General features: G+C 45.5%; 1 protein-coding gene across 1 annotated transcript in view; it reads left to right on the top strand.

The window, feature by feature from the left end:
* Positions 1–5,917: 5,917 nt before the first annotated feature.
* The window catches only part of sgms2 (sphingomyelin synthase 2), a 130,101-nt gene continuing 117,664 nt past the window's right edge, over positions 5,918–18,354 (top strand). The window contains exon 1 of the mRNA XM_033022114.1: positions 5,918–6,058. The gene's annotated coding sequence lies outside the window, so the exon portion shown is untranslated. The remainder of the gene's footprint in view (positions 6,059–18,354) is intronic.

The raw sequence follows: 18,354 nt of genomic DNA, 5'->3' as shown, positions 1-18,354 counted from the left end.
ACATTAAAATTTCAAGATCTGACAGATTATAAAACTATCCAAATTATGTTCAAAGCAGCTAATCAGCAATTGCCTTGTAATATCCAGGGTTGTTCGAACGGAGAGAAAGCAAACACAACCCGAGAGGAACCTATATATTCGAAAAACCGGCAATAAGAACTAATGCAAAACTCCTGGGTAAGGATAATGCAAAACTCCATTGTGTTACAGCAAAGGGTGTTAGTCTCTGGAATAACTGCCATGATGAGCTGAAAAAATGTAAGACTCTATTCAAACTAAAAACACTCTTCAGAAACAAAAGATTGAATGGTTATGAGCTGGACCAGTGATTTTCTTTTCTGTTTGGTTATTTCTTGTTTGTGGACTGTTCAACAATTTTGGGTCCATTTGTTCCCATTATTTTGTTTTTCCATGAAAATGTATAGAAAATAAGAGGGGGTAGGACCAGAAAAGTTTTCGAACTTCTTCTTACCCCTTTTGAACATGAACGTTATTATTTGTATTATTTGAGTTACGTATTTGTTTGTTTTCCTTTGTGTTTTATTTTCTTTTTTTACAAGTTTATTTGTGTTTGTATTTTTTAACATGTTCAATAAATTAATGAAGTAAAGTAAAAGTAAAATAAAAAAAATTTTTACACAGAGAGTGGTGAATCTCTGGAATTCTCTGCCACAGAAGGTCGTTGAGGCCAGTTCATTGGCTATATATAAGAGGGAGTTAGATGTGGCCCCTGTGGCTAAAGGGATCAGGGGGTATGGAGAGAAGGCAGGTACAGGATACTGAGTTGGATGATCAGCCATGATCATATTGAATGGTGGTGCAGGCTCGAAGGGCCGAATGGCCTACTCCTGCACCTATTTTCTATTTTTCTAAAGTACCTGTTCAATTCATCTGCCATTTCCTTGTTCCCCATAATAAATTCACCCTTTTCAATCTTCAAGGGTCCAACTTTGGTTTGAACTAGTTTTTTTCTCTTCACATACCAAAATAAACTTTTACTATCCTCCTTTATATTCTTGGCTAGCTTACCTTCGTACCTCATCTTTTCTCCCCGTATTGCCTTTTTAGTTATCTTCTGCTGCTCTTTAAAAGTTACCCAATCCTCTGGCTTCCCGCTCATCTTTGTTATGTTGTACTTCTTCTTTTATTTTTATACTGTCCCTGACTTCCCTTGTCAGCCACGATCGTCCCTTACTCCCCTTGGAATCTTTCTTCCTCTTTTGAATGAACCGATCCTGCACCTTCTGTATTATTCCTAGAAATACCTGCCATTGTTGTTCCACTGTCATCCCTGCTCGGGTATCTTTCCAGTCAAATTTGGCCAACTCCTCCCTCATGGCTCCATAGTCCCCTTTGTTCAACTGTAATACCGACACCTCCGATTTACCCTTCTCCCCCTCAAATTGTAGATTCAAACGTATCATGTTATGTTCACTACCTCCTAACGGCTCCTTTACCTCGAGTTCCCTTATCAAATCCGGTTCATTGTACAATAAATCCAGAATTGCCTTCTCCCTGGTAGGCTTCAGTACAAGCTGTTCGAAGAATCCATCACGGAGGCACTCCACAAACTCCCTTTCTTGGGGTTCAGTTCCAACCGGATTTTCCCAGTCTACCTGCATGTTGAAATCTCCCATAACAACTGCAGCAGCCACAGAAGGTAGTTGAGGCCAGTTCATTGGCTATATTTAAGGGAGTTAGATGTGCCCTTTGCTAAGGGGATCAGGGGGTATGGAGAGAAGGCAGGTACGGGATACTGAGTTGGATGATCAGCCATGATCATATTGAAAGGCGGTGCAGGCTCGAAGGGCCGAATGGCCTACTCCTGCACCTATTTTCTATGTTTCTATGTAGGAGGTGCAGGTGCACCTCTGCCTCACCTGGAAAGACAGTTTGGGTCCTTGGATGGAGTCGAGGGGGAGGTAACGTGACAGTTGTCGTATTTCCTGCGGTTGCAAGGGAAAGTACCAGGGGAGGGGGTGGTCTTGGTGGGAAGGGACGAATTGACCAGGGAGTTATGGAGGGAACGGTCTTTTCGCCAACTCCGACATTTTCGCCACCTCCCGAGATCCGACCAGTGGCCACATCTTCCCATCTCCTCCCCTTTCTGCTTTCCGTAGAGACCATTTGGAGAGTTGGAGGAGGTGCTGTTTCTTTAGTTTTCGTGTGGCCTCACTCTGGCAATGGAGGAGGCCCAGGACAAAAAGCTCATTCTGGGAATGGGAGAGGGAGTTAAAATGGTTAGCAACCGGGTGATCCAGTAGGCCTCCAGCAGGTGAGTGAAACTAATTGCAAGAGGCCAGAATGAGTTGAGCGCAGAGGTCATGGAGAGTTGTAGGACTGAAATGTTTGCAATGGGAGGGAGTAGCTAGAAATCCAAGAGCATTGTCACTCTGGAGGAGGTTACAGAGATAGAGAGGAATTTGCAAACCACATCCTTGTGCCTTAATTTTACAAAATAAATGCAAATGTCAAGCCATCATAGGAGACTCTGCATTAAACTGGTTTGCTTTGAGATCTTTATCTTTGCGTATTGAATGAAAAGCTGGAGTTAAGTTCTAGTTACACTTTGCCTGAAGCAAACACATTGTTTTATACCCCACAAAATCCTGGAGGAACTCAGTGGGACAGGCAGCATCTCTGGGTAGAAGGAATGGGTGATGTTTTGAGTCGAGATCCTTCTTCAGACTGGTTAGGGATAACGGAAACAAGAAATATAGACAATGATGTAGAGAGAGGGGGGGGGGGGGGGGAGGAGGGGGGTTCTGTTTGCTGGTTAGTTACCTGGGTTTCGACATCAGAAGCCTTTGGACCATCCCTATGAACAATGACCCAGTAAAGGTGTTGGGTGTCTTGTCAGCTACTCTGTACTCCCATTTTCTTATTCATTTACATGTCCAAGTGTTTTTTAAATGCTGAGATATAGTACCTGCTTCAACTACCTCTGGCAGCTCATACCATATACCCACCACCCTCTGAGTGAAAACGGTTGCCCCTCAGGTTCCTATTACATCTTGCCCCTCACCTTTAACCTATGTCCTCTAGTTTTTGATTCCCCTCCCCCGGGTGATAGACTTTGTGCGCCTGCTCAACTTCTCCTTATAGCTCGGGCCCTGAAGTCCAGGCAACATCCTTGTAAATTCTCTCTACAATTTTTCCAGCTTACCAACATCTTTCTTATGGCAGGGTGTTCAAAAACAAATGCAGTACTCCAAATGTGGCATTTTGTACAATGTAACATAATATCCCAACCTCTATACTCATTACCCTGACTGATGAAGGCTAATGTACCAAAACCCTTCTTCACCACCATATTTACCTGTGACACCACTTACAAGGAACTAATATCTTTTTTTTTTAACCCCTAGATGCCTCTGCTCTACAACACTCCCCAGTGCCTTGCCATTCACAGTGAAGGTCCTACCCTAGTTTGACTTCCCAAAATACAACACCTAACACTTATCTGCATTAAACTACATTAATCATTCCTACGCCCACTTGCCCAGCCGATCAAGATCCTGCTGTAATATTTGATAACCATTTTCCCTGTCATTGATACCACCCAGTTTAGTGCCATTTTCAAACTTACTAATTCTAGACAACATCAACATCCTTGGCCTGTTTTAAATATCTGGGAGTTCACATCTCTGAGGATATGACATGGACATCACACGCCGCAGCACTCATGAGTAAGGCAAGGCAGCGCCTTTACCACCTCAGGCAATTGAGGAAATTCAGAGTGTGTCCGAGGATCCTCCTGTGCTTCTACTCAGCAGCTGTGGAAAGCATTTTGTCCGGAAATATTACAATCTGGTTTGGGAATTGCTCTGCCCAGGGACAAGAAGGCTCTGCAGAGTAGTGCGTTCGGCCGAATGCACCATGGGAACTTCACTCGCCCCTCTGCAGGAACTATACATCAGGAGGTGCAACTCCAGAGTCAATAAAATCATGGGAGACCCCTTCCACCCATGCAATGGACTGTTCCAGCTGCTACGGTCAGGCAAACGCCTCCGTTGCCATGCTGTGAGAACGGAGAGGTTGAGAAGGAGTTTCTTCCCAGAGGTCATTAGGACTGTAAACTCCTATCTCACCAGGGACTAACTTTTACTGTACCACTCTGCTGCTTTTTTTTTTTTTTAATTGCTGTTTTTTTCCCTTTTTCCTTCCGCCCACAATATTTAATATGTAAAATAATATGTGATTCTGTTCCATTCTGTTTGTAGTTTGTTTGGTTGTTTGTTTGTTTGTCTTTTTGCACAAAGTCCGCGAGCATTGCCACTTTTCATTTCACTGCACATCTCGTATGTGTATGTGACGAATAAACTTGACTTGACTTGACTCAAAAACCTTTTTGGTTACCTCTTCAAAAGTACTCCATCAAATTTATAAGGTACGATCTCCCACGTCCAAAACCATGCTGACTATCCCTAAAGAGCCCTATGTCTATCTGGATAAACACATATCTTATCCCTCAGTATCCGGTAACTTTACCTACTAAAGATGCCACTGCAAAGGCTTTATGGGGAAGGACCACAGTGTAAGGTTCTACATGTACAAGATATTAAGGGGATGAGCTCTTTGTAAAAGCCTTTTAAACACTTGATGTTTGTACCATCTAAAGAGACCACGTAATGGCAATGGTTCATGTGGACAGTCCTTGCTGTCCATCTGAGGAAGAGCCCACGGTTCCATCAGTCACCTCAAAGATGCAGAAGTGGGCACAAGTTATCCACAATCCTCTGGCAATACCTAAGAAGAAGAAGAATACACATTGGCCTCTGTAAAATTGTCCTTAATGCACAGGGAGAAAGTGGGATAACATTAAGCTAAGGGCATTACCAGAGCCCCTACACACCCACAATTCGGACTGTTTATACTGCTTAACTCTGGGAGGAGGTACCGCAGCATGAAGAGCGGGACAACCAGGTTCTGCAACAGCTTCATCCCCCAGGCCATAAGATTACTGAACAATCAACAAAACTGAGGCTAGAACTTTTAAAATATCGACACTTTTTAAAAAAAACTTTTTATATATATTTATTTTACAGAACCATGCACATGAGGCATTTTTATGGACGCACCTAGCACTTTTACTTTTACTATTTACCTGATTGGAGAGTCAAATGCAACGAAATTTCGTTCAAGGTGCACTGTGTCTAGGTGTATATCTGAATGACAATAAAGTTTTCATTCATTCATTCATTCATTAAACTAGTGTGACCGGGTGATCGCTAGTCGGCATGGAGTCAGTGGGCTGAAGGGCCTGTTAACATGCTGTATCTCTAAACTAAACTAACCATCAACGTCTGGCCACCCATCTGACCCCAGATCACCGTCTGGGCACCCATTTTACCACACCATAACCAGAGTAGAAACAAAGAACTGCAGATGCAGACAGACACAAAGTGCTGGAATAACTCACTGGGTCAGGCAGCATCTCTGAAGAAAAAGGATGGGTGAGGTTTAGGTTAGGAACCCTTCTTCAGACTACACCACACTGTCTGAAGAAGGGTCTCGAACCGAAACGTCGCCCATTTCCTTCACGCCATAGATGCTGCCTCACCCGCTGAGTTTCTCCAGCATTTTTGTCTACCTTCGATTGTCCAGCATCAGCAGTTCCTTCCTAAACATCACACTGTCTGGTCACCCATCTCCCCTGACCACGCCATCTGGGCACTTGTCTCCCCTGACCACGCCATCTGGGCACCGGTCTAATGACACTGTGAATTAAAGGTAGGAAAACAAGTTGTTTTTTCTGAACTTGCAAGTTCTCGTCTAGTCAAAAATCAAATTTTAGCAGAAATTCTACCAGGCGGGAAAGAGAAAGGCAGGAACTCCCAGTTTTGACTGAAGGGGAGCGGTGCGGCGAGAGGGCGGCTCCCAGCGCCGGGTGGGCGGAGGCTGAAGGATTGGGATCGCTCCGTCTCCCCACCCCACGGTCCTAGTCCCGCACACTGCGGGAGGGGCTGGACATGAACCCTCCCAACTTCGGCAGAGAGCTGGCGAAAAGTTTCTGAAAGGAATGTCTCGGCGACACAAGGCGGCGGTTGAGGAGCCGGTAAGAGCGACCTGTTGCAGGGTCCCGGGGGTAGGTGTGGATGGGACCACCACCTCGCTGGCTTGCAGATGTGGTGGGCACGCTTCAAAACAAGCTGGGTTACGAGGAGCTGTTGCAATTTTTTTTTTTAAGTTTCAAAACTTTCTTTAAAGGACTATTTAAAGAGGTTACTTAATGCCAGCAGTTCAGTTAGAGATTGAATTTCAAGGAACTCAGAGGGCTGTTCCTTGGGCTGTTGGAAGGGCTACTGGGAGAAAAGCCACAGGGTGGACCACAATCTGGAGCGAGATACCAACTGCTCGAGAGACTCAGCAGGTCGGGCATCATCTGTAGAGGGGATGGATTGACCACCTATCGTCTGGGTCAGATGAAAGGTCAAGACCTGAAACATGTTGTTCAAGAAGGAACTGCAGATGCTGGATAATCGAAGGTAGACAAAAGTGCTGGAGAAACTCAGCGGGTGCAGCAGCATCTATGGAGCGAAGGAAATAGGCAACGTTTCGGGCCGAAACCCTTCTTCAGACCTGAAACATCATATGTCCATTTCCCTCCACAGATACTGCCCGACCCGCTGAGTTCATCCGGCCACCCTCTGTTCTGCTCTGGATTCCAGCATCTGCAGTCCCTTGTGACTCGTCTAAATGTGTTTTGTTGTAATGTTGTTGGGAGGGAGGGAAGGGGGTCCACTTTGAGGAGGGGCTGAGGCTGAGCTGTGAAAGAGGTCGTGCAGCTTTCAATCAAAGATACTAGAGCAAGCTTTGCTTTCAGTGGTTCATTTCACCTCGGCTGTGGTCCCCGGGTGGGTGGTGATCGGTGCCAAACCTGCCACTCGCACCAAGGTTTTCGGGTTTAGTTTTCTTTCCTGTGGAGCGAGGAAAAGTTTTTATCCAGCGTTTAACGCTTTTTATGCTGCTGCCAGGGACGATTTGTCACCGCTTCTCTTTTCTGTGGTTAGTAAAATTGTTATTTTTAATGTCCCGGACCGCGGTTCATCCGCTATTCATGGGTGTTGGCATTGGGTGTGTTCAGTGTTCTCAAACCCCGGTGACTCCGAAGAAAAAAGTTCACTCCGTGTTTCCCACCACTCGCCACATCTTCCCATCTCCCCCTATGTCTGCCTTCCGCAAAGACCGCTCCCTCCGCAACTCCCTTGTCAATTCTTCCCTTCCCTCCCGTACCACCCCCTCCCATGGCACTTTCCGTTGCAACCGCAAGAAATGCAACACCTGTCCCTTCACCTCTCCCCTCGACTCCATTCAAGGACCCGAGCAGTCGTTCCAGGTGCGACAAAGGTTCACCTGTATCTCCTCCAACCTCATCTACTGCATCCACTGCTCTAGATGTCAGCTGATTTACATTGGGGAGACTAAGCGGAGGTTGGGCGATCGTTTCGCCGAACACCTCCGATCAGTCCGCAATAACCTACCTGAACTCCCGGTGGCTCAGCATTTCAACTCCCCCTCCCATTCCCAATCCAACCTCTCTGTCCTGGGTCTCCTCCATTGCCAGAGTGAGCAACACCGGAAATTGGAGGAACAGCACCTCATATTCCGCCTAGGTTGCTTGCGTCCGGATGGCATGAACGTTGAATTCTCCAAGTTTTGCTAGCCCTTGCTGTCTCCTCCCCTTCCTTAACCCTCGAGCTGTCTCCTCCCATCCCCCCGCCCTCGGGCTCCTCCTCCTCCCTTTTTTCTTCTTTCTCCCCCCCACCCCCCATCAGTCTGAAGAAAAGTTTTGGCCCGAAACGTCACCTATTTCCTTCGCTCCATAGATGCTGCTGCACCCGCTGAGTTTCCCCAGCATTTTTGTGTACCTTCGATCTTCCAGCATCTGCAGTTCCTTCTTGAACACATCTCTGAATGGGTGACGTTTCGGGTAGAGACCCTTCTTCCGACTTCACAGTGCAGCAGGTTCAGAGTTCCTTGACAGTGGTGTCACAGGTAGATAGGGTGGTCAAAAAAAGCTTTCAGCACATTGGCCTTCATCAGTCAGAGTGTAGAAGTTGGGTGGCCTTACATTTATGGTTGCGCATCGGTAGAGTTGCTGCCTCACAACGCCAGAGACCCGGGTTCGATCCTGACTGCGGGTGCTGTCTGTACGATGTTTGTACGTTCTCCCCGTGACCTGCTCGGTTTCCTCCAGCACTCCATCGGCTTGCAGGTTTGTAGGCTATAATTGCCTTGGTATAATTGTAAATTGTCCGTAGTGTGTGTAGGATAGTGTTGGTGTGTGAGGATCGCTGGTCAGTGTGGACTCGGTGGGCTGAAGGGCCTGTATTAAGTTTCAAGTTCCTTGGAGTAAATATCATCAGCAACTTGTCCTGGACTAGTCATATCGAAGGGCCTGTTTCCATGCTGTATCTCTAAGTTCTAACAGTGGGAATAGACAATAGGTGCAGGAGCAGGCCTTTCGGCCCTTCGAGCCAGCACTGCCATTCATTGTGATCATGGCTGATCAGCCCCAATCATCCCTTTCCTGCCTTCTCCCCATATTCCCTAACGCCGCTATCTTTAAGAGCCCTATCTAGCTCTCTCTTGAAAGCATCCAGAGAACCTGCCTCCACCGCCCTCTGAGGCAGAGAATTCCACAGTCTCACCATTCTCTGTGAGAAAACGTGTTTCCTCGTCTCCGTTCTAAATGGCTTACTTCTTATTCTTAAACTGTGGGCCCTGGTTCTGGAAGTGGCTAAGATATAAAAAGTATATGGTCCTAATGCAAGTAAATGGGATTAGTGTAGGGCAAAAGGGTCAGGATGGATGTGATGGGCTGAAGGGCATGTGTGAAGCACACTGACACATGTGTTATTAACGCATGTTGTAGGAAGTAACAGCAAATGCTGGTTTAAACTGAAGATAGACACAAAATGCTGGAGTAACTCAGTCAGTCTGTCCTGCTGAGTTACTACTGCATTTTGTGTTATTAATGCATGATTGAGGGATGGATATTAGCCAAGATAGCAAGAAGACCAGCCCTGCTCTGTCACTTCAGTGTGGTGCTGCTGATAGAGTAGTCGTGGTCTCGTGCTTGAATCTCTCCGGTTGCTGACGCAGGAGTGATGCTGCTCCCTGCTGAGGGTTTATTACCCTTTGCCACGTAGAACGTTGTGGGAAGGGCAGGCACAAATGATCCAGTCCACGATTGCGCAGTTCCCTGATTAGTTAAAGAGTCAGGAGTAAATCAAGCGAGCGGGTGGACTTTATTCTTTACAGATTGTATAGGTGGAGGAGAAATTTAAAAAAACAGTAGATTCTTGACAGACACAAAATGGGAGCAATTACACAGAGGTCATATTGATCAAATTCACATTCATCCCTGTGTTTCTTTGTCCTCGGGTCAAAGATCTAAGGGTCCAACTTTAGGTTTGGTTTTATTATTATTACAAGAGTCAAAAGTGTTTTATTGTCATATGTCCAGAAACAGAACAATGAAATTCTTAATTGCAGCAGCACACCAGTTATGTAAACATAGCTTCAATGTTCTAGGAGTAAATATCACCAGCAATAGCCATATCAAAGCAATAGCCAAAAAAGCACATCAACACCTACCTTCACTTCCTCAACAGAAATAGGGGGGTTGGCATGTCCCCCACAACTCTCACCAACTTCTACAAGTGCTCTGTAGAAAGCTTTTTATCGGGATGCATCACAGCTTGGTTGGGGAACAGCTCCATCCAAGAACTCAAGAAATTGCAGAGAATTGTAGATGCAGCCTAGACCATCACACAAACCAACCTCCCTCCTGTTGACTCCATCTACATTTCACGCTGTCTTGGCAAGGCCACCAGCATAATCCAGAATGAGTCTTACTACTCTCTCCCACCAGGTAAAGGATACAGAAGTGTGAACACGCACATTTCCAGATTCAGGAACAGTTTCTTCCCAGCTGTTATCAGGCAACTGAACCACCTTATTAACAATTAGAGAGCGATCCTGAGTTATAGCTTTTCACTGTATCTCAGTACACATGACAATAAACTAAATTAAACTGGTACTCTCTAAACACCATAATAAACAGAAACAAGTTCTGTACAGTATTTATCTATATATTTAAAAAAAACAATGCCTGGACTGAGGTACAGTGAAAAGCTTTGTTTTGCATTTTATACAAACAGATCAGATACACTATACTTAGATACAATCAGTTCAAACTCAAGTACAATACAAAGGGTCTGGAGGAAATTTACGAGAATGATCCCAAGAATGATTGGGTTAACAACATATGATGGATGTTTGCAGTACTCGCTGGAGTTTGGAAGAATGAGGGGGGACCTCATTGAAATTTACCAAATAGTGAAAGTCCTGGATAGTGAATGTGGAGAGGATGTTTCCACTAGTGGGAGAGACTAGGATCTGAGGCCATATCTGTAAAAGAAAAGGGCGTACCTTTAGAAAGGAGACAAGGAGGATTTTATTTATTCAGAGTTTGGTGAATCTGTGGAATTCATTGTCACAGATGACTGTGGAGGATGTCATTGGGTATTTTTAAGGCACAGATTGACAGATTCTTGATTAGTAAGTGTATCAGGGGTTGAAAGGGAAAGATAGATTAACCATGATTGAATGGCAGTCGACTTAATGGGCCGAATTCTGCCCCTATAACGTATGAACATGACCAATAGGTAGAGAAAGATACAGAGTGCAAAAGGTAGTTCTCAGCATTGTAGCACATCAGTTCCTTAGGCAAAGTCTTGGGCAACGTCTAATGTCGCTATGGGATAGAAGTGAATTGAACAGTCCCTTAGTTGGGGAAGGATCGTTCAGAAGCCTAATAACGGTGGGGAAGAAGCTGTTCGTGAATCTGATGGTGCACGCTTTCAAGTTTCTGTATTTTCTGCCGGATGGGAGAAAGGAGAAGAAGGAATGACTCAATAAACTTTGTCCTGGTTGCACTGGTTTGCAACACTTCTAATTGTTAAAACAACTATCTGTGTCTCCTCAAGTGTTGATCAAAGGGCTGAGTCAAAGAATAGCTATGGAGTAAACTAGTAAAAACTGATCCATCACTCGGGGCGGATCATCTAAAACTTAGTATATGGACAAATGGGACTAGCTCAGGTCGACATCTTAATCAGCATGTATGCGTTGGGTCTATGGTGCTGTTACCATGCTGTATAACTCTATGACTTTAACCCTCTGGTTTCACTGCCCATGCAGTTACTGGGGTGCAGCAGTGTGAAAACTGGTGGTTTACCGGAACAGAAAGTACAGTTTAAAAACATATATTTCATTTGCTTAGTTTAGTTTTTAATGTAGTTTAGTTTAGAAATACAATGAGGAAACAGGCCCTTCAGCCCAGCGTCCTTGCAGACCAGCGATCCCTGTAAACTAGCACTATCCTATACATTAGGGACAATTTACAATCATTACCAAAGCCAAATTAACCTGCAAACCTGTATGTCTTTGGAGTGTGGGAGGAAACCGGAGCACCCGGAGAAAACCCACGCAGTCACGGGGAGAATGTACAAACTCCGTACAGACAGCACCCATTGTCAGGATCAAACCCATGTAACTGATACTATAAATTTGCAACTCTACCATTGCACCACCGTTGCGCCCACTTGGAAATTTAGAATCATAAAAATATATACAAAACATGAGCAGTGCCAAAACTCTTCTGTCATTCTCAGCTTTCATACATTCATTAGTGTTACACAAAATATCCTTACACCAAGCACCAACGCCACACACATGGCCCCCGAGTTGATATCGCTTCCCTTATTTGAGGGGCGTCTTCCCCCCCCACTCCCATTGTCCCGCCACAGAAGGATCCTAGACTGTGGTCCTTTCCCACAGAGCCTTGGCGTTGGCTGCATCAAGCTTCAGAGATTCCGACAGCACGTACTCCTGCAGTCTGGAGCGGGACATTCGATAGCAATCCCTAATGGACAGCTCGCTCTGCTGGAAGATCAACAAGTTTTGAGCAGAAAAATATTTCACTTGTAATATTGAAGCTGTGAATGTCTCTTAAATTGTGAATTTTTAGTTTTGTTTGAGTTTTTCTTTTTAGACATACAGCTTGGAAGCAAAGACGGTGGTATAAATCGGCCCACCAAGTCCGCGCCGATCTGGGACTCCCATACACTAGCACTGTCCTACATACTAGGGACAATTTACAATCTTTACCAAAGCTAATTAACCTGTACGACTTTGGAGTATGGGAAGAAAGCAGAGTGCCCGGGGAAAACACACTAGGTCACGGAGAGAATGTACAAACTCCGTACAGACAGCACCCGGAATCGGGATTAAACCCAGATCTCTGGCGCTGTAAGGCAGCAACTCCTCCACTGCACCACTGTGCCGCCTCCTCTTAAGGTTCTTCTCTTGTAAGTTTGCAGATCTGAATGCAGCATCAAACCATGAGCTTATATGGAGGCACAGGTCAGCAGCTGCAAAATTATCTTGACATAAAATAAAATGAGAGCAGCATTGCAAACCACCGTATTCGCTAGAAGTGGACATAATGCAACTGTTGTCGTGTAGCATTAGCTGCTTGGAATGGATTGTGCAGTGAAGGGCGGTGAGCCATGGGCAACTGATGTATTGTGGGGAAGTTTATTACTTAAGATTGTGGTGTTAATTTAGGTTTAGCTATGTTATTGTAAAGTCTACCGAGGTAAAGTGATAAGCTTTGTGTTGCACACAATCCAAACACATTTGATATGCTGTCCAAGCCAAGTCATTGGGTATTTTTAAAGAAGAAGATATTTTTGCGAGGATGTCGCCAAGACACGAGGGCCTGAGCTATAAGGAGAGGTTTAGCTGACTCAGACACTATTCCTTGGAGCGCAGGAGGATGAGGGGCGATCTTAGAGAGGTGTATAATATCATGCGAGGAAAAGATCAGGTAAACGCACAGAGTCTCTTGACCAGAGCAGGGGAATCGAGAACGAGCAGACACAGGTTTAAGGTGAGGTGGGAAAGATTTAATAGGAACCTGAGGGGTAACTTTTTCACACAAAGTGTGATGGGTATATAGAAAGAGGTGCTGGAGGAGGTGTAGGAAGAAACTACAGATGCTGGTTTAGGTAGTTGAGCCAGGTACTAAAGCAACATTTAAGAATAGGTAAAGAGTAGGAGTAAACGGGTCCTTTTCACAATGGCAGGCAGTGACTAGTGGGGTACCGCAAGGCTCAGTGCTGGGACCCCAGCTATTTACAATATATATTAATGATCTGGATGAGGGAATTGAAGGCAATATCTCCAAGTTTGCGGATGACACTAAGCTGGGGGGCAGTGTTAGCTGTGAGGAGGATGCTAGGAGACTGCAAGGTGACTTGGATAGGCTGGGTGAGTGGGCAAATGTTTGGCAGATGCAGTATAATGTGGATAAATGTGAGGTTATCCATTTTGGTGGCAAAAACAAGAAAGCAGACTATTATCTAAATGGTGGCCGACTAGGAAAAGGGGAGATGCAGCGAGACCTGGGTGTCATGGTACACCAGTCATTGAAAGTAGGCATGCAGGTGCAGCAGGCAGTGAAGAAAGCGAATGGTATGTTAGCTTTCATAGCAAAAGGATTTGAGTATAGGAGCAGGGAGGTTCTACTGCAGTTGTACAGGGTCTTGGTGAGACCACACCTGGAGTATTGCGTACAGTTTTGGTCTCCAAATCTGAGGAAGGACATTATTGCCATAGAGGGAGTGCAGAGAAGGTTCACCAGACTGATTCCTGGGATGTCAGGGCTGTCTTATGAAGAAAGACTGGATAGACTTGGTTTATACTCTCTAGAATTTAGGAGATTGAGAGGGGATCTTATAGAAACTTACAAAATTCTTAAGGGGTTGGACAGGCTAGATGCAGTAAGATTGCTCCCGATGTTGGGGAAGTCCAGGACAAGGGGTCACAGCTTAAGGATAAGGGGGGAATCCTTTAAAACCGAGATGAGAAGAACTTTTTTCACACAGAGTGGTGAATCTCTGGAACTCTCTGCCACAGAGGGTAGTCGAGGCCAGTTCATTGGCTATATTTAAGAGGGAGTTAGATGTGGCCCTTGTGGCTAAGGGGATCAGAGGGTATGGAGAGAAGGCAGGTACGGGATACTGAGTTGGATGATCAGCCATGATCATATTGAATGGCGGTGCAGGCTCGAAGGGCCGAATGGCCTACTCCTGCACCTAATTTCTATGATTCTATGTAAACATTTGGACAGGTAGGTGGATAGGGCAGGTTTAGAGGGATATGGGCCAAATGAAGGCAGGTGGGACTAGTGTAGATGGGGCGTGTTGGTCATGTGGGCAAGTTGGGTTGTGGGACCAGTTTCCAAGCTGCATGATGCTTGAGTTGGAGATTGATAGGTTCTTGATTAGTACGGGGGGGGGGGGGGGGGAGAAAGCAGGAGAATGGGGTTGAGAGGGAAAGATAGATCAGCCATGATTGAATGGCAGGGTCTACCCAATGGGCTGAATGGCTTCATTCTTCTCTGACATGAACTGTACATGAATACGATCAATGTTCATCTCGAGTACAATAGACAAAGCAAAGGGGGAGGTCCTCTGAGTTACTCCAGCACTTGGAGTCCTTTGGAGATTGGATGACAGGAAAGCTATTCACAGTTGGAAAACATTTTACCTGCATCTGACATGGGCGGGAGGGATGGGGTAGAGGTAAGATGTGTTTGATCTAGAGAAATGGAGTCACTGTCTTTGGAAGTGGGGGGGGGGGGATTAATTGACAACAAACAGCCAATGTATGCAGTTGCTGGTTTACAAAATAAGATACATGGTGCTGGAGTAGCTCAGCGTATCAGGCAGCATCTCATGACAACATGGATAGATGAACGTTTCAGGATGGGACCCTTCTTTCGACACTGCTCCTCAAGGTATGCATCCTTGCAGTTCTCCTGTCTGACGAAAGGGTCTCGACCTGAAACATCACCTACCCATGTTCTCCATAGATGTTGCCTGACCTGCTGAGTTACTCTAGCACCCTGTGTTTTATTACACAAAGGCCAATTTACTCAGCAAACTAAATCTTGTTCAAACTAACTCTTGAACAAACTTGGATTATTTTCTCTGGGGCATCAGAGGGTGAGGGGAGATCTTGATAGAAGTTTATGAAATTATGAGAGGCATAAAACCTATTTCCCAGGGTGTGAAAAATACATCTTCTAGATGCGCTGGGGTGCATCCTCAGTGATGTGACCTGGGGTCATCGGGTGTTTCGGGCCTCACAACATCAGACACCCTCGCCCAGGCGACCCAGCCAGGGTTGATCAAGACCCGACTTGCTTCCCAGCAGCAACCGCCCACGGATCAGCCCTCTTAATCCAAAGCCACCTAATGGCTATCTCTGCGGCTTCGCTTGCGGATTGAATGGCCCTCTTCTTTGCCAGCCCCTTAATGCCCAACTGGTTGAGGACTTTGCAGAGTGAGTGTCCTGCAAAACCTCTACAGCCCACCTCTATGGGCTCATAGTATGTCTACCAGCCTCTGTCCTGGCACATCTCCATCAGTTCCTGGTACTTTGCGCGTTTCCTCTCGTTAGCCTCTTCAATACGCTCTTCCCAGGGCACTGTCAGCTCCAGAATGATCAGCTGTTTTGTCACTTCGGAGGTGATGATCATGTCTGGCCGGAGTGATGTTGCTGTTATGTGCTGTGGAAATTTCAGCTGTTTGCCCAGATCGACGTGCAGCTGCCAGTCAGTGGCTGTGTAGAGGAGGCCCGTCCTTGTTTTTGGTTGTGGAAGAGGCTTCTCTTCAGCCTTGGGTAGAAATATCAAAGTCTAGCGGGTATAGCTCGAAGGTGCAAAGGGCAAAGTTGCAAGGAGATGAGCAGGGCATGTTTTTTAAAACAGAAAGTGTGGGTGCCTGGTATATGTTGCAATATGGGGGGTGGTGGAGGCTGATATGATAGTGGCATTTAAAAGGCTGTTTGGTAGGCACATTGAAATACAGGGGATGGAGAGATATGGATCACGTGCGGGCAGAGGTAATTGGTTTAGCGTGGTATCATGTTTGGCACAGACATAGTGGGGAGAAGGGCCTGTTTCTGTGCTGTACTATTCTATATTCTAAGTTCAAACGTGAAATATCTTATATAACTAAAAGTCTCATCTTGACCGCTTCCTGTCTGCGCTGTATATTGATTTTAGAAAGAATGCTGCTTTATATCGCTATGATTTTTGGCCATCTTACAGTCCTCCTCTGCTAAGGCAGCCCCGAGGATTTTTCTGATCGATTAAAAATATAATAGTTATGAGTGTTTAAAAAATCTTCAGCTGATTAGTCCCTCGCTTGTCAATCACCATGATGCAGGTAACGCCCCTTTCAGGTGGAGGGCAGAACTACATAACCCTGGATGCCTGTACATGAGTCAGTTACTCTGAGGGAAAGGTCACAACTCTGATTCTGCTGTGAGTCTACTGAACTGTGAGTCTACCCTTTATGTGCTTTATGTGGTTAACTCTTTATGTGCTTGCAATAAAATTATTTGTTAGCCAGCAATGTGCTTGCAATGAATGATGATTAGCTAACCCTTAATGTGCTTGCAATAAATAATTTGTTAGCCTTAACAAAATGAAATTAGTTGTTTGGCCTGCCCTGTGCTTTTGCTTTGGCTTTGCTTGAGCTCACCTGAAATGAAAGCAAATGGATTGTATTGTAGGCTGGCCCCGCCTGCCCTGTGCTTGACTTGACTTGCAATGGATTGACTTGACATGAAATGGATTGAAATGGATTGTTGGCCTTGCACTCACTGTGCTTGATTTGACTTGACCCACAACACCCATGCTAGCCACCCCCTTCTTGGTGGAGAAGTGGAATATTGCGTTGGGTAAACAGCCCTCCCGTGTGAACCTGGGACCCAGCAGGTCCCACTTAGTCTAGTATAAATATATTCTGTGGAGTGGGTGGGAGGAGTGGGGGTGGAGGGGGTGAAACAGAGGGTACAGAAAACTGTCCCAACAAAAGCAGGTTAAATTCCCCAAAACAATCAGTCAGCGGAGAATACTTTGATACAAATCATGGGCAAAAATCAATCCCACTCATTTGCAGTGCTGCGATTAGAAGATTGATTAATGTGTCTCCACTCTACACACCTATTGTATTGTTACTGCATGCTTAGGTTTTGGTGTATTGTTGTGTGTACGGAGGTGCAGTGAAAAACTTTATTTTGCATGCTGTTGCTCAGATCAGATAATGCTACACATAGATACAATTAAGTCAAATTCCAGTACAATAGGAATAGCATAGGGGAAGATACAGAATGCAGAATATAGTCCTCAGCATTGTAGAGCATCAGTTCCACAGATAAAGTCCAATGTCCGCAATGGGGTAGAGGTGAATCGAACAGTACTCTAGCTTATGGAATGATTGTTCAGAAGCTTGATAACGGGGGGGGGGGGGGGGGGGGGGGGGGGGGGGGGGGGGGGGGAAGGGGGGAAGAAGCTGTTCCTGAATCTAGTGGTGCATGTTTTCAAACTTCTGTACCTTGTATGGGATGGGGGCGTAGAGAAGAAGGAATGACCGGAGTGGGACAAATCTTTGATTATGTTGGCAACGTGAAATGTAAATGGAGTAAATTGTGGAAAATTAAGTCTGTGGGAAGGACTGGGCTACATCCACAACTCTCTGTATTTCCTCCCGGTCCTTGGCAGAGCTGTTTCCAAACCAAGCCAAGATGCAATCTGACCTGATGCTTTCTAGAATGTTATTCCGTGGAAATTTTGTTGAAGTAATTGGAGACATGCCGAATTTCCTCAGTCTCCTATGGAACGTGCCATCTTGGCTGTCGCTTCAGGGTAGTGGGTAGATCAGAGGATGTCCTGATTGATTTACTCCTAGGCCTGTCCAAGCGTGGGTCACGGCGCCAGGCAGACGAAGGATTTGCCCGAGGTGACTGCAAGCCCCTTTTCCGGAATTTTGTCTGTGCCCGGGTGCGATGTTCACAATCAAGATCAGGGACCGCTGGGCACCGCAAGGCATTGAGTGTGTCCTGGATCAGGATTGTAATATAGTAATTTGATGTTTAGTTGTAAGGAATACTTGTCAATTTTGTATTATGGTGGTGGGTGGTTTATTATTGTTTATCGTGTAAATGATTGAATACATTTAATAATGTAACAAAAGCTGTGGTTGGTCCACGACGAATCATTGGTAATATTAGCACCAGTGAACTTGAAGCTGTCAACATTTCCACTACTGCACCATTGATGCTGATTAGGGCATGTACTCCCACTATGCTTCCTGAAGTCAATAACTAACTCCTTCATCTTGCTGAGATTGAGCGAGGGTTTGTTGTCCTGACACCACGTCACTAAGTTCTCTATCTCCTTCCTGCTTGTTTGTGATCAAGCTCACC

This window comes from Amblyraja radiata, chromosome 1, assembly GCF_010909765.2.
Source record: "Amblyraja radiata isolate CabotCenter1 chromosome 1, sAmbRad1.1.pri, whole genome shotgun sequence".
NCBI classification, from domain to species: Eukaryota; Metazoa; Chordata; class Chondrichthyes; order Rajiformes; family Rajidae; genus Amblyraja; species Amblyraja radiata.
Note: the sequence above shows the minus strand (reverse complement) of the source record. Positions and strands in the feature narration are given on the sequence as shown.